At 46.2% G+C, this 14,088-nt stretch overlaps 1 protein-coding gene across 2 annotated transcripts in view; it reads left to right on the forward strand.

The window, feature by feature from the left end:
* Nucleotides 1–2,029: 2,029 nt before the first annotated feature.
* Nucleotides 2,030–14,088, forward strand: part of DAAM2 (dishevelled associated activator of morphogenesis 2) — a 110,529-nt gene continuing 98,470 nt past the window's right edge. For both annotated transcript variants that reach the window (XM_045843673.1, XM_045843674.1), the window contains exon 1: nt 2,030–2,149. The gene's annotated coding sequence lies outside the window, so the exon portion shown is untranslated. The remainder of the gene's footprint in view (nt 2,150–14,088) is intronic.

Consider the following 14,088-nt stretch of genomic DNA (forward strand, 5'->3'; position numbering starts at 1 on the left):
AACATCAGTATACGGTCTCTTGCATTCCCTCTACTGGGGACCTGGCCCACAACCCAGGCATGTGCCCTGACTGGGAATCAAACCCACGACCCTTTGGTTCACAGTCTGGTGCTCCATCCACTGAGCCACACCAGCCAGGGCATCACCTCAGCTTTCTCTACCTTCCTGTTCTACCATCCTTAAGTGAGTGGTTTTTGTTCTCAAGGGTGCAAGATCTCTGCTGAATCTCCAGGCATCATATCCATGTTCTAAGAGAGAAGAAATGGAAGAAGAATGAATAAGGAATGTTGAGGTGTTGAAGGGGATGCCATCTAAATCTGACTTTTTCTTAAAGAGTTTTGTGGCAGCTGATTCCTGCCTTTTGCATGACAACCTTGTCTGGCCTTGTTTTATAGCTATCCCCAGTTACAAGGGAGTCTGGGATGGTAAATATTGTAGACTTGCAGTTTTTCACTTGAGGAAGGCAAGGAAGAAGGCTTTTGGAAGCCAATTTACAATGTTGACTACAGAGCAGACTTATCCTGCTAATGGAACTCTGATATGAGGAAGAGGAAAGATGTGGCAATGGGTATAAAGCTCAGGAGGGCAACTTGACAGTGACCAAAAAGCAGGGGTCTGGGCCCTCTGTGACTTGGATTAAAACATCTTGGCTGTCCCCTACAGGAGGCCCAGTCCCCAAGACTTGGCCCCTTCTGGCAATCAGCCCTAACCAGCTGCTGCCAAAGAGGTAAACACATTCCAAGTCCTTGAGTCCCTGCTGCATTGTAACTGTGGTTAAGCACACACACACACACACACACACACACACAACACACACTCCATCTGGGCTAATGGAAAGTTCACTAGAGTTGTGATGGCTTAGTGATGATTTGCGGTTATCTGGGCTCCTTCTATTAATGGAGAGTTGAATACCTACACACTTATGTTATCTAACTATACAAGCAATTTGCATCTCATGTGTATCATTTTTATATTCATTCTCCAATTCTTGGGAACCATAAAGGACAAAGCATTTACATCCTCTTTTTCTCTACTCTGGAAGGAAGGCTCTTAAACCAAGCTGTTTCCCTAAGATGCTTCATCTCGATAGAGAAACAGAAAAAAACTATCAAGAATCTATACCTGAACACCCATAAAACTCTACATGGGTCATCACCCAGTGTGGGTGCCGGCTGCTCACACACTCCTGGGGTTGTGAGGAAAACAGAACATAAAACACTCACCCTGAGGATAATGCCAACCATGGGGCAGACAGTTGCTCTTGACTAAGGCAATTTCCAGTCCAGTCCAGAAGATGGATCACAATAACATTTAAGAAAAAAAATTAAAAGCAATCTTTAAAAGTATGAATAAGAGCTATTGTAAACGGTTCAAACTCTGTATATAAGCAGTGAAGTAAGATGAATTGACTGGCACTGAGTTGGAAAAGCTATACAGAGGCAGGGAGTGTGGAACATAATTTTATAAAAATAAACTCTTTTTTTAAGCATACACACTCCCAAAGAAGAAATGGAAAAGTTGTTAGGGTGTGGACTAGGGCTTCTAATTAGCTGTTCTGTTCTGCCTGATTTATCTCCTTTCTTGCCCTAGCACCTTCCCGGGACTTACTGTCCTTCAACGGGACGCTTTGAGGATGGAGAGGGCATTCCCTCCACACCTGAACCCGCCATCGCCCCAGACCAGGTCTTTGTGCCTGATGCCCACAGGAGAAGAGAGGAGAAACCTACTGCCCAGGTCGCCGCCGTTGCCTCCTTGACCCTTACATGTTTCCAAAACAGAGGGAGCCCTGAGAAGGCTCCTTGCCAAAGTAGGAAACAGCTACCCTCATTGTCTGCCTCGCCCCTGCCGGCTGCCCTCTCCCTTCCTCCCTCCCCTCCTTTTTGTCTGAAAGTGTGAAAATTACAAATCCCAAGGAACTGCAATCAGAACTCTACCTAGGGAAAATTCAGAGTATCCTGGCCATAAATATCCCCGCTCCAAGACGCCTGACGTCAGAGCGGGGCGGGCGGGGGAGCGAGGCCGGCCGGGAGGGGCGGTGGCGGTGGTTTCTCTGAATGCAGCGGAGTCCGGGGAGAGAAGCGGAGCGCTGCCGCGAGCGCGCGGCCGGGTTCGGACGGCCGGGAGCGGCGCCCGCCATGGGGGCCTCGGAGTAAGTGCGGCCGCCGGCCTGCTGGGTTTCGCGTCTGTCCGTGGGCTGGGGGTCGGGCTGAGGGAGCTTTCTGCCAGTACTGCTCCACTTTTCTCCCCTTACTTTATCCACAGCGTTAAAAGCGGATTGGAAAGGCAAACTGCACAGGCTGCCTGTTTTGTTTCTCCGAAGTGTTTGCAGGAGCCACGAACCCCTGAGTGGGCTCCTAGGGCCTGCGTGCGCGTCTGTGCGTGTTTGTGTGTAGTGTCTGTCGTTATGAGCACATCTGGACACAGAAAATGTCTTTGGAAAACTTTAAAAAATGTTTTTTCGTGGCTTTGAAATCTGATTCCTTGTTGTCACAAGTGGACAAACATAGCCGATACCCCCCACACTGACAACTTTTTTGGCGGTGTCTTGTCCTGGTTCAGTTTGTACCTTCATGCGGATGATTTAACTCTTCACAAGCCCAGCTCCCACTTGCAAGCCTGGCCCCTGGCCAGCAGGCAGGGGAGGGGGAGCCGCGGTTCTTGCTCTCAGAAGCAGTGGGCAGTGGGACTTTGAGCAAAGAAAGGAGCATCTAAGGAAAGGAGTCCTGACTCTGGGCACCTTGGCACCTGTGGCTGCTACGGAACCTCCTGCCTTGGCCCTGACATCACCAGGCCGTGGGACTTTGACTTAACTGGGAAGGAGGGATCTGGTCAGGAGGCAGGTAATCTAAGCAAGATAGGAAGTGGAGGAGTGGTGGTGGTGGGGACACTGTGGCTCTGTGTCCAGTCCTGCCCCAGGAGTGGGATGAATGTGTCTGCCACATGTGCCCACGGTGGGGGACATGCCGGATTCTCTGGAAGCACCGCAGTGCCCCAAACAAGATGCAAGCTCATAACATAAAGAGACATGTCTGAGCTGTGGCGTGGAGGAAGGGGGGTGGTGGGGGAGAGGGAGAGAGATTTTTATCAAAATTGAACACAGATTGCTGAGGTCTGGGCTTGATTTAACTCTTCTCTCTCTGCTTTGGCCACTTTTGCACAGTTTTGTGGAGGATTTGCAGAGTTCCTGGGAAGGTGGGAAGGAAAATCACGCCTCTCTAGGAAAGAGGCCCTGGAGGTTTGCCTTGAAGTTGACATGGGAGTGAAAGCAACTTCTCATCTTTGAAAAGTTTAAAGTTTCAAGTTTTGTGTCCCCCACCCCCACCCCTGCCCCATCTGAGTTTGGTGTCAGTTTCTTGGATTTCTCTGAAAAGCCAGCCGGTTGATGGAGGAAATGGATTTTCCCTAGGACGAAGAGGGGCAATTGTGTTCTCCTGAGAGTGGGAGGAGAGGGGGCGCCGGCTCTGTGGACCCAGAAGCCCTGGATTGCCCAATGCATGGCGCTGGATGTCAATAGCTGGGTTCAACAAACCAGTGACCACAAAGAGAGCCCTTTCAGCTTTGCCCTAGCCCGGTCTCTGGTTTTGTATTTTGCAATAGAGCCAACCTACAATGTTTGGATGGGAGGAACATTACTGGACTCTCCCTGTGTCCTAGAAAAATGAGAGAATGAAGGGACAGAGAGGAAATTTGGACCCACAGGAAGTTGGAGATTTGGGAAAGATTTTAGAAATTATACAAATTGACCCCTAGGGAAATACTATAATAGCCTGAGCAGACAACAATGTCAAAAATAGACTTGTTTAACCTAAGGAGTGCATCTTCAACCTAAGTGTGATGAAGAAGGAAATAAGTCACTTTGAGAGCAGTGTAAAATAGTGTGTAAGTGGAGTAGCTGGGTTCCTGTGAGATGAACATGCAAGCACATGCTTACACATTTGTGACTTTGTGGTGATGGTCGTGGCCCTCGGGCATGGACACATAAACAGCCCATTTCTCATCTGTGCTGGGAGCTGCATTCCTCCCTTAAAAACAAAACAAAATAAAAACCAAAAAAACAACTGTGCTATTATGTCTTGCTGCCTGGTAAGTTGTACACTCTGGCGCATAACTCCTAGCCGAGTTTTTGGAGCTTTTCCTCTAGCTCCTGTGATGCTGAGGGCATACTTGTGCCCCTCTCAGGACGAAAAGAGGAGAGAAGCTTTCCCTGGGTGCTAGAACTGAGAAGAGAGTCAGGCTTTCAGAGAAGAGGGAGGATGTGAGGGCAGGACCAGTATGAAGTCCTGTGAATGCTTTTTCTTTGGGTAAGTGTGGCTGAGGTTGAGACTACCGCTTTCTGTGAGAACTTGCTTTCTCCCCAGTCTTTCTTCCCAACTTCTTGCCCCCAATGATTTGGTCACTAAACAAGTTAAACCCTCTCCCTCAATGAAGAGCGTTGGGCCCAGGGTGGAGAGGGAAAGCTTAAGTGCCTGTAGTCAGGAGGGTGCAAAGATAACCAACAAGGCAGAAGCTTGCTTCTTTGATTTCAGTGGAGTCAGTGGAAGGACCAATTTTGAATGTTCCCACTCATTCCCACTTTACAAACAGAACGCTGAACATCTAGGGACAGAGGGGCCCTTGGAGGTGGACACCCAGAAATACCCTGTCCCAGCACAGGGCTCCGCAGGGAGAGACCTGAGCTTTTAGTCTTTCATCATGTGGGTTTCTCCAGATGGTCAGTAGAATCCTGACCCCTCTGGGTTTGCTCTGGGAGACATTTCACCAACTTGAGACCTGGACAAATTCCTAGACCACTGATGCTTGGGCTGATAGTGAAGCCTTCTCAGTGTCCCTTCTATCAGCTCAAGATCTGGCCAGCTCTTCAATCCTCTCTGAGATCAGAATACTTAGGATGCATTCATTCTCAGGCTCTCCTGAAGGTCCAAAGGGCAAATACACCTGGCAGAAAAACAACTTGGACTTTGTCTTTGGCTTTGATAGCAGACAGCCCTCTGGATCTCCATGGCCAGAGTGTCTGTGTTCAGGGATCTTGTGTGCTTTAGGTCTGGACTACAAACGTAGCCTTGTGCGAGGATAGAACACAGGCTTCCGAGCACTGCCTGGGAGAGGACTAGGCACCTGGGAGACCTTACTTATTCCTGTGAGCTTTAGCATCCTCCTCTGTGAAACCATACTGAGGATAATATTTACCACACAGGGTTATTACAAAAAGGATATTTATGCAAAAGAATGAAAACGGAGCTAGCAATGTTGTAGACCGTTGATAAAGGGATTATCATAATTTCATTTTGCAGTTTTCAACCATCGAGCCTGTGTTGTTTAGAAAGAACCTCCCACCAAATCTGGCTATAAGTGTTCCATTATGGAAGGCAGGGGAGTGGAGTTTCCAGGACTCAGGTCACACCTTTACTTGTTCTTTCTGGAAAAGGTGGCTGACAGGAATTATCCGTGTGCATGCCTGTCCTATTACCCTGAGGGGTGAGAGAAGGAACCAGGCATCCTGGGTATCTGTCCTGGAACCAGCTCCTGTGTGAGCTCTCTCTAGAGGTGGCAGGGCAACAGAGCAGGTTGTTCTGGTATGGTGGGGGTGGGGAGGTGGCAAGGTGGAGGTGGGGCAGCAAGATCAAGAACCATTTTTTTTTACTTTTAACCTTTTTCTTTTTAAATTTTATTTTCAATTACACTTTACCTTCAATATTATTTTGTATTAGTTTCATATGTACAGCATAGTGGTTAGAAAATCATATGCTTTACAAAGTGTTCCTTCCAAATAAATCAGCAGCAGACTAGAGGAAGCAGAAGATGGAATCAGTGATTTAGAAGACAAGATAGTGGAAAACACCCAATCAGGGCAGCAAAAAGAAAAAAAGAATTTAAGAAAATGGGATGGAAGGACCAGCTGAGTCTTGAAGATTAAGCCCGAGGTCAGGTTTGTTAGGCAAACTGTGCCTGCAGGAGCCAAGGTCAGAGTAAGGGGAGACTCTGATGGGTTGTAAAGAATGGAAGCTTTAGGCATCTGTAAACTTCCCTGGTGGGTATGGGGCAGGGGAGTGGCTAGTCCAAGGAGAGACGGAGCATCTGATGCTGGAGAGAGCAGCTGCAGGCTCTCTTGGCCCATCTCAGAGCTTCTAAGTTATCCTTCAAGTTGACATTTAAAACTTTAAGGATCACATTTGTTTCTGTTTTGTTCAAGCGCTCTCTTTAACGATGGCCTGGGATGACTTTTCAGCTTTTAAGAGGCTCAGCCACTGGCCAGCATCTCTTGAGATGGCCCAGATTGGGGGTCAGTGAATTCCTCAGCCCTGGCAATATCTATTTCTCCAACTCTCTCCTCACATTTCTTTTTGTTGTTGTTGTTTCATTATGAGGTTTTAAAACTGCACTGTCAAGGTGCTGTTTAGGGAGGAAATGCCTTTTCTTTTTTGGACATGTGTATCATTCTTGTGCTGTACAAGGCTTTTCAGACTGTGGGTATTAGCAGGTGTTGTGGGATTCTTCCTGGGGCTGCCCCTACAAAAAAAAAAAGAAAGAAAGAAAAGAAGAAACCTGGGAAAAATAAACTTTAGGCAGTTTAATCTCTGGCCAGAGTGGAGCTAAATGACTTGTAGGATGCCTTCTGGTTCCATGGAGAAAGCTTCAGAACCAAGTAGACCCAGGTGTGAGTTCTGGCACCAGGAGATCACAAGCTGTTCAACCTCTCTGATTCTTCTTCATCTGCTAAATGAGAACAATAACTATTCTCATATCCCAGGGTTGTTTTGAAGATGAAATGAGATAATATATGAGAAGGACCTGGCAAAGTGCTCAGTGCTCAGAAAAATGTTCATGCTGCTTTCCCTCTCTAGAGCTAAGCTCACGAAAGTACATGTGTTTGGATATTTGTCCATGAGTGAAAATAAATAAACCGCTTATTCAAGGCTTAACATCAGTGCTCAAAGGTCAGTTATCTCAGTCCGGAAATGGAGACCTTCCATGTAAAACTGGGGCACAGATGAGCACTCCCCATGCCCATGAATCCCCATGTGACACCCTAGGGACTAAAGGAAAGGCCACCAGCTCACTCACCAATGAACCTGGGCTCTTAGTGAGCTGTCTCCGTTCAGTTTGTTTCAGCAGTCCCAAACACTGCCTTGGCTCAAAGAGTCAAAGTCAAAACTGGAAAGAGAAATCACTGAGTCAGTACTTTAACATTAAAACCTAATAACAATGGCAGAATGACAACACCTTACATTTGTATAACATGCTACAGTTTGAAAAGCATGTGGCCTCACTTCATCATCTTAACAACCTTATGAGATGGTATTCACATTTTATGGTTCTTACTCTGTGGGCTAAAAGTTTTACACTAATTTACAAAGTAGATAAGTGGAAGTAACAGGAATGAAGGAGGATCCAAGTAGTGGGTTGCAGCCCTGGCTGCATGTTAGAATCAGCTGGGGAGCTTATAAAAGCATCAGTACCTGGGCTCACCCCAGACCAATGAAATTACTATCTCTGGGAAGTAGGGCCCAGGCATTGAGAGTTCTACAAGCTCCCAGGTAATCTGAAATCTAAGTTGGGAGCCATGGGTCTGAGGGAAGAGTGGAGAATACTATACCAAGGTTAGGACTCAGGGTACCAGGTATAGGTAAGACAAATAGGCAGGACTTTGCTAGGATTTAAGTAAGCTCCTATCATAGGGGTAGGGACTTACATTCTTCCTGTATTCTCAGAACCTAGAATAGTGTCAAGCACAAGGTAGATACTCAATAAACACTGGCTGAATGAGTGAATAGACACATTGCTATAGATTAGGAGCCAACAATCTCAACAGTCAAATCCAACCTGTCACCTTGTTATATAAATAAAGTTTTATTGGAACACAGCCATGTCATTTGTTTGTGTTGCCAAGGGTTGCTTTCATGCTAACAGGGCCTAGTTGAGTGTTGTAATAAGGACTGTATAGTTCACAGTGCTTAAAATATTTATTGTCTGGCCCTTTAACAGGAAAAATTCGGTGGCTTCTGTCCTAGATCTCAGACAGGAATGGAACAAGTGTGCCTTGGCAAGAGTCACTATAGCATGGTGGTCAAGAATATGGATCCTAGAATCCCACAAACCTGTGTTTGAATCCTGGCTCTGCCACTTACCTGTTGTAAGACGTTGCATATTATTTCGCCTCTCTGAGTCTCGGTTTCCTCATCTGAAAACAGGGATGATAGTGAATAATATCTCCCTCTCAGGGTGGTTGTGAAAATTGGCAGCCCTTGACCTAGAGTAATCCCTCAGCAACCGTTAGCTCTTACTATCATGATTATTGCTGCAGTTACTTTTAGTTAAACAAGTAGAACAAAAACAAAGTAGATTGAAGTCAAAATCTAAATCCAGTGTCATGGACAGAATAAGGGGAAAATAATCAGTCTGTAAGCTGGTGTGATGAAGAAAAACCGATGTGACGTTTTTGAGGTGAAGGGTGTCCTCCAAGACGACACAGATCAGGCTCCCGATGTGTGAGTGAGCTTCTCCTGTACAGCTCATTGCTGTGTCAACCAGCAATCCTGTCACTTCTCAAGGGTTAGCTTAGATTTTATTACAATGAATCTAGTCACAAGCATGCCCCACCTCTATACCCTTGTTCATAGTTCTTTCTACCTGAAAGACCCCTCCCGATCTTTACCTTCCTGGTCTACTTTTCCTGCCAGGCTTACTCAGGTGTCCCCTTCTCTCTCAAACTCCCTTTGCAGGGCTCCCCACCACCCCAGTCACTCTTTTCTTGTCACTCCCATGAACTTGACACACAGCTCTGTCATAACATTCAACACACTGCATTACAGTCTCCACCTTGCTTTCTGCATGTTTGGAGCTCATAAAAGTCAAATTACATTGTTGAGCCCATACCTGATAGCCAAGTAGTGTCAATTAACCCTTGATTCAGTGCAATGCTACCTGAGTTAACTCTCTAGGAAAGAGTAGTATTTGCCCAGGCACTGATGGGATTGCAAGAGAGAATTCCCATAGCCAACCAGATTGAGAAGAGCTACACAGTTTTAAAGACATATATGGGTCCTTTGTGTCCTCATCCTCCCACCTTATGGTGGCTCCTTCCCTCTGGGACAATCCTCGTAGGGTGCAGTCAGGGACAAAGAAGGATGGAAGATGCTTAAAACCAAGTCTTTGGCAGCCGATGTGCTAAAAGTTGGATTCTGGCCTCCCTGGGCTCTCGTGTATATGTGCCAGGATAATGGGGAGTTAGCTTGCTATGGTCAGCTTTTATTAGCACAGTAATAGGGAGAAGCATGGTCATGGATAATAGCAAATAGCCTGTAATTCACAGCAATGCCATTTGACTACAGAATGGATCGTATACTTTTTATAGATTTTAGTGGCAGGTTTTTTTGGTGGCAGATATATATTGTGTGTAGAATAATAGTAAAATGAAGTCTGTTTTAAGGGTTAAGGGGGAGGTACAGAAAAATGTTGGCCTTGAATTACGTATTCCTCCCCTTTTTTTATCCTCCCCCAAGGCCATGCTTATTCCTTTTAGAGAAGGGGGAAGGGAGAGAAAAAGAGAAAAGAAAGGAAACATCGGTGGAGAGAGACTTCAATGGGTTGCCTCTCCTGCCTGCCCCGCCTGGCAACCAAACCTGCAACCTAGGCATGTGCCCTGATGGGATCAAATCTGCAACCTTTCGATATAAAGGAGGACACTCCAGCCAACTGAGCCACACCAACTGTGGCAATTCGATATACCTTTTGTTCAACCCCAAAAGGACAGTTAGGAACTGGCTCCTAAGAGGGGAGTTATCTGGAGAGAGAATGAAATAGTATGTTTATATATGTCTCCATTATGTATTTGGTGCTGTGCCAATCATTCAATAATATGTATCCTTTATTTGATTTTTCCAAATTATGAAAGTAATTCTTTCTTGTTTAAACGTGTGAATCAATATTGTTCAGAGATACAAAAAACAAGTGGAAAATGAAAACATCTCTATCCCCATCCACACCCTGGTAATTAATATAAATAACCTAGAATGATTTTCTTCCATATCTTTGCCTTTGTTTATATAAATACCTACAGGTGTGGGTGCAGGTAGAGCAGGATCTTGTTTGTGTTTGTTTTTCACTGAAATTGAATCTAACTGTACACACTTTTCTTCCCCTTGACGGTATGTCAGGGTCATCCCTACAATGGATCAATCTCGTTTGTTTTGATTTCTTTATACCTACACACAGCTGTATATATTTGAGATCATGCCATCCTGGCAGAGATGTTTATTTTTCCACCTTCCGTCAGATATGAAATGTGGTTTCATCCTGGCTGATCACCAGCTTGAGTCCCTGAGTCTGACACACCAAGCATCCGTCACCCCGGGGAGGCTTCGCTTTGTCACTCCGGCTGAGTGGGTGGTGTACCAGGCCTGCTGACCATCATGGGGTATGACTACATGTTGTCTGTGGTCCTCATTTGTTCCCTAGGGAAGCTACTGACCATCAGGTCCTATGGCTCCCCCTACCCCTCTCATCAAATTTAGCCTTCCCTCCTTGAGTCTCCTCAACACTGACGAAGCAGGAAGTGCAGCAGGAAACATCAGAGACTGTACATTATGCTAGAGAACAGTTCTGGTGGAACAAATGGAACAGTACGGCATAATGGGCAGGTGTGTGGACTCTACGCTCTGATTGCCTAGGAATCCAAAGTTTGCATAGTGGACACTGGGCTGTGCCACCCAGACCCCTGTTTAGGCTGTGCTGGCAGTGGGCAGCCCACTCTGGAGCCACCTCAGCTCAGGAGTTGCCTTGCCCATAGTCACTCCTCCCTCCACACTCCCCTCCTGGGTCACCTGCACCCAGTGATGGGTGAGAGTGGTAAAGGCCTGGCCCATTGGTCCCCATATGGGAAAATTCTAAAGGGCCTCCCAGTTTCAGGGCTTCCCATGGGGTTGGCGGAGGCTGTCACTGAGACTGAAGTGAATGCAGCTGCACTTCTCCCTCTACCCAGTGCTGCCTCCCACCATCCCCTCTCCCCTGGGTGGTGAATTCTAAGAGCCCTTCCTAACCCCCTGCCTGCTCCAGACATTGTGCTGTTTTGTATGAAGTTGTTTTGGAGGTATCCATTATTATTGGTGGCCCTGTTAAACTATGTAAAAGTGTACCTTTTTTCTTGTGCTCTATTTTGTTTTTTCTAGGTGAGACCCAATTTCTCTACAGATTTCTCTCCCAGATTTCTCTACAAAGAGGGTTGTGTCATAAATGGGCAGACTGAGCACATGTTTTGATTATTGACAAATTTGCATGTACCCCTGCCCTTGTCCCGGCTCCTCATGCTAGGCAGAGGGTGTGTGCATTTCTGGGTAGAAGCACAACCAGATGGTTTTGTTGCCATCCTGGAGACAGGGGGCTGGACAAGTTGACCTTTGGGACTTTCTACCTTACTGGTGTATCTGTAATATAAAGGGGGTGCTCTCAGAGGATCCTACTGGCCCCCTGGGAGCTTCTTGCCTGCCCACACAGGTATCCACATCATTCCTGCATGAGTCTGCCAGATCTGATTTGTCTTTGTGGGTGTTTATTTCTTACTCATTTGTCCCAGGCATGGGGCTGTCTTTGGCTCTGTGAGTGAAACATTCCACCCTTTGGGTTAAGTGCACTGATAGCCCTTCCCAAGTGCCAAAGCAAAGCTTGCCTGCATGATGGATGCTCATTGTGCCAAACTCGGGGACCTAGACTCACAGCTCAGTGTTGACTATGGTCATGGGGGTCAGTGTCAACACCCCCCCCCCAGTTACTTCCTTCCAGATGCCACAGCCCCCAGCCTCAAGGTCCCCTGACTAGGCAGCCAGGAAAGGGTGATGCTGGGTCAGTGGGGAGATCCGTCAATATTTCCACAGTGCCAGAGGCAGCTTTGAAGTGAGTTTGAAGCAAATTCAGGGTTTCTGTGGCCTGTGGGTAGTAGAAGGGCCAAGCCATTTTAACTCTTCTCTTCTTTTTGAATCTCTATCAGTTGGGTGGGCAGCTGCCCAGAGGTAGAGTTAGGAACCTCCTCTGCCTTTCCAAGGCACACTGTTGTGATTTACCATCACTGTTGTCCTGAACAGAGGTATGCTATTGAAGTCTGTGGCTACCTAAATGGAAGCTGGGGCTGACAGAGCTGAGAAACAAGTCAGATTTCTGAGTATAAGACTGTGGTTCAGAGCACAGGCCCTGGGTTCAGAGCCTGCCTCCACTTATTGCTAGCTGGGTGACCTTGCATGAGTTGCTTCATTGTCTCTGTACCTTAGTATCCTCATCTGCAAAATGGGTTGTTGTGAAGATCAAGTTGATGCCTGACTTGATAAAAAAGGGGGGGGTAGTACTTGAGACCACGGCTGGCACCTAGTAAGCACTAAGGAATGGTAGTGATGATGATGAAGGTGGTGGAGTTGAGGATGGAGATGATGATGGAGAGTGGGGACTAAGTCTCATTAGCTCTGTTTCCCTAGTGTCCTGCACAGTTCCAGGCACAGAGTGGGAATAAATTAACATTTATCAAATCAAATATCCCAGGGCCTTTTGCTAAGTGTCTACTGCTTACTTAGTCTGCTCAACTCCCTACCAAAAAAATATGTTTTCCATTTAACATTTTATTTTAACTTTTTATTGAAGTTTGACACGGTTCAGAAAAATACACAGTTTGTAAGTATATAGCTCAATGGATTTTCACAAACTGAACACATCTGTATAACCAGCATCTGGATCAAGAAACAGAACATTCCAAAGCCCCTCACTTCCCCTGCCCAGAGAAGACCCTCATGTGTCTCTGGCTACTACCCTCCCATGAACTTGAAACCTAACTCCATAGATTAGTTTTGCCTATTCTTGAACTTCACATAAATGAAATCATATGGTACATATTTGTTTGTGTCTGGTTTGTTCTGCTCGTTGTTGTGTAGATCATTTATTCTCATGGTTGTGTAGTATTCCATTATGTGACTATACATACTTTATTTACCCTTCTGTGGTTGGGTGTTTTGGTGGTTATGTACTGTCTTGCTATGAGCACTTGTGCACTTGTCCTTGGGTGAACATTTGGATGTGTTGTGTCAGTGTGTTTCTGGGCATAGGAATGCATGTGCTCAGCTATAGGAGGAGGTACTGACAAACAGTTTTATGCAGTGGTTGTACCATGTTTTTCATTTTCTGTAAAGATGAAGAAGCAGTTCTAACTTGGTAGTGCAGGTGCTTGAGGCTCAGTGATACACTGGTGTTCCCAAGATGTTCATCCCCCCATGCTCTTTGTATCTGAGAGTTCACGTGTTCTAGAAAGCCTTCTGGGGTAGGTATGTCCTGAGTACCAGGCATTGTGCTAAATCCTCACAACCATACCATGAGATGGGATGGGTATTATCATCTTACAGACAAGGAATCTGAGTCTCAGAGAGGTTGAGTGATTTGCCTAAGATCATACAGGAAGAAACTTTCAGAGTCAGAATACAGAACAGATATGCTTGAATTTAAATCTCCTGCATTTTGGGATCTGTTGGTGAATAGTTTTGGCTTCAGTGCTAACATTGCATGGAAACACAGTCATAGATGTGGGGGCTCTTACCCTAGAATCTGTGCCAGTTTTGGGGTGGCAGCTGTGAGCAGATGCTCTGTAAAAAGGAGCAACTCAATGACCTTGAGAAGCCAAATTGTTTTCCTGCCCTGGGGCTGTTGGAGAGACTCATAAATTTCCTGGAAGGCAAGGGTGACCATATAATTTACTGTCTAAACCAGGACTCTTTCAAGAGTGAAAGGGGCACTAACCGGACTGGGCACTGAAGTAGGCATGACTTGGCACTGTCCCAGGGAAACTGGGACATATGCTCACCCCCTGCAAGTCTGAGTGGGCATCGCTCTCCTGGTCAGTGGGGCCATCCAGGTCCTTTTTAACTCTTTCATAGCACTGTCTGTCAGGAATTTGCCCTGATGTGATGTACTTCTAGTCTACTTTGTTTATGTTAAAATGGGGTCTGGGTTTCTTCTTTTCTCCACAGCATTCCCCGCTCAAACATGGCCCTGACAAGGTGAGCTTCCTTTCATAGATCCAGTTACCATTGACATGCACGTGGCAACAGAGGAGAAGCCCTG

The sequence above is a fragment of the Phyllostomus hastatus genome, unplaced genomic scaffold, assembly GCF_019186645.2.
Source record: "Phyllostomus hastatus isolate PE091 unplaced genomic scaffold, TTU_PhHast_1.1 phas_contig_40, whole genome shotgun sequence".
NCBI classification, from domain to species: Eukaryota; Metazoa; Chordata; class Mammalia; order Chiroptera; family Phyllostomidae; genus Phyllostomus; species Phyllostomus hastatus.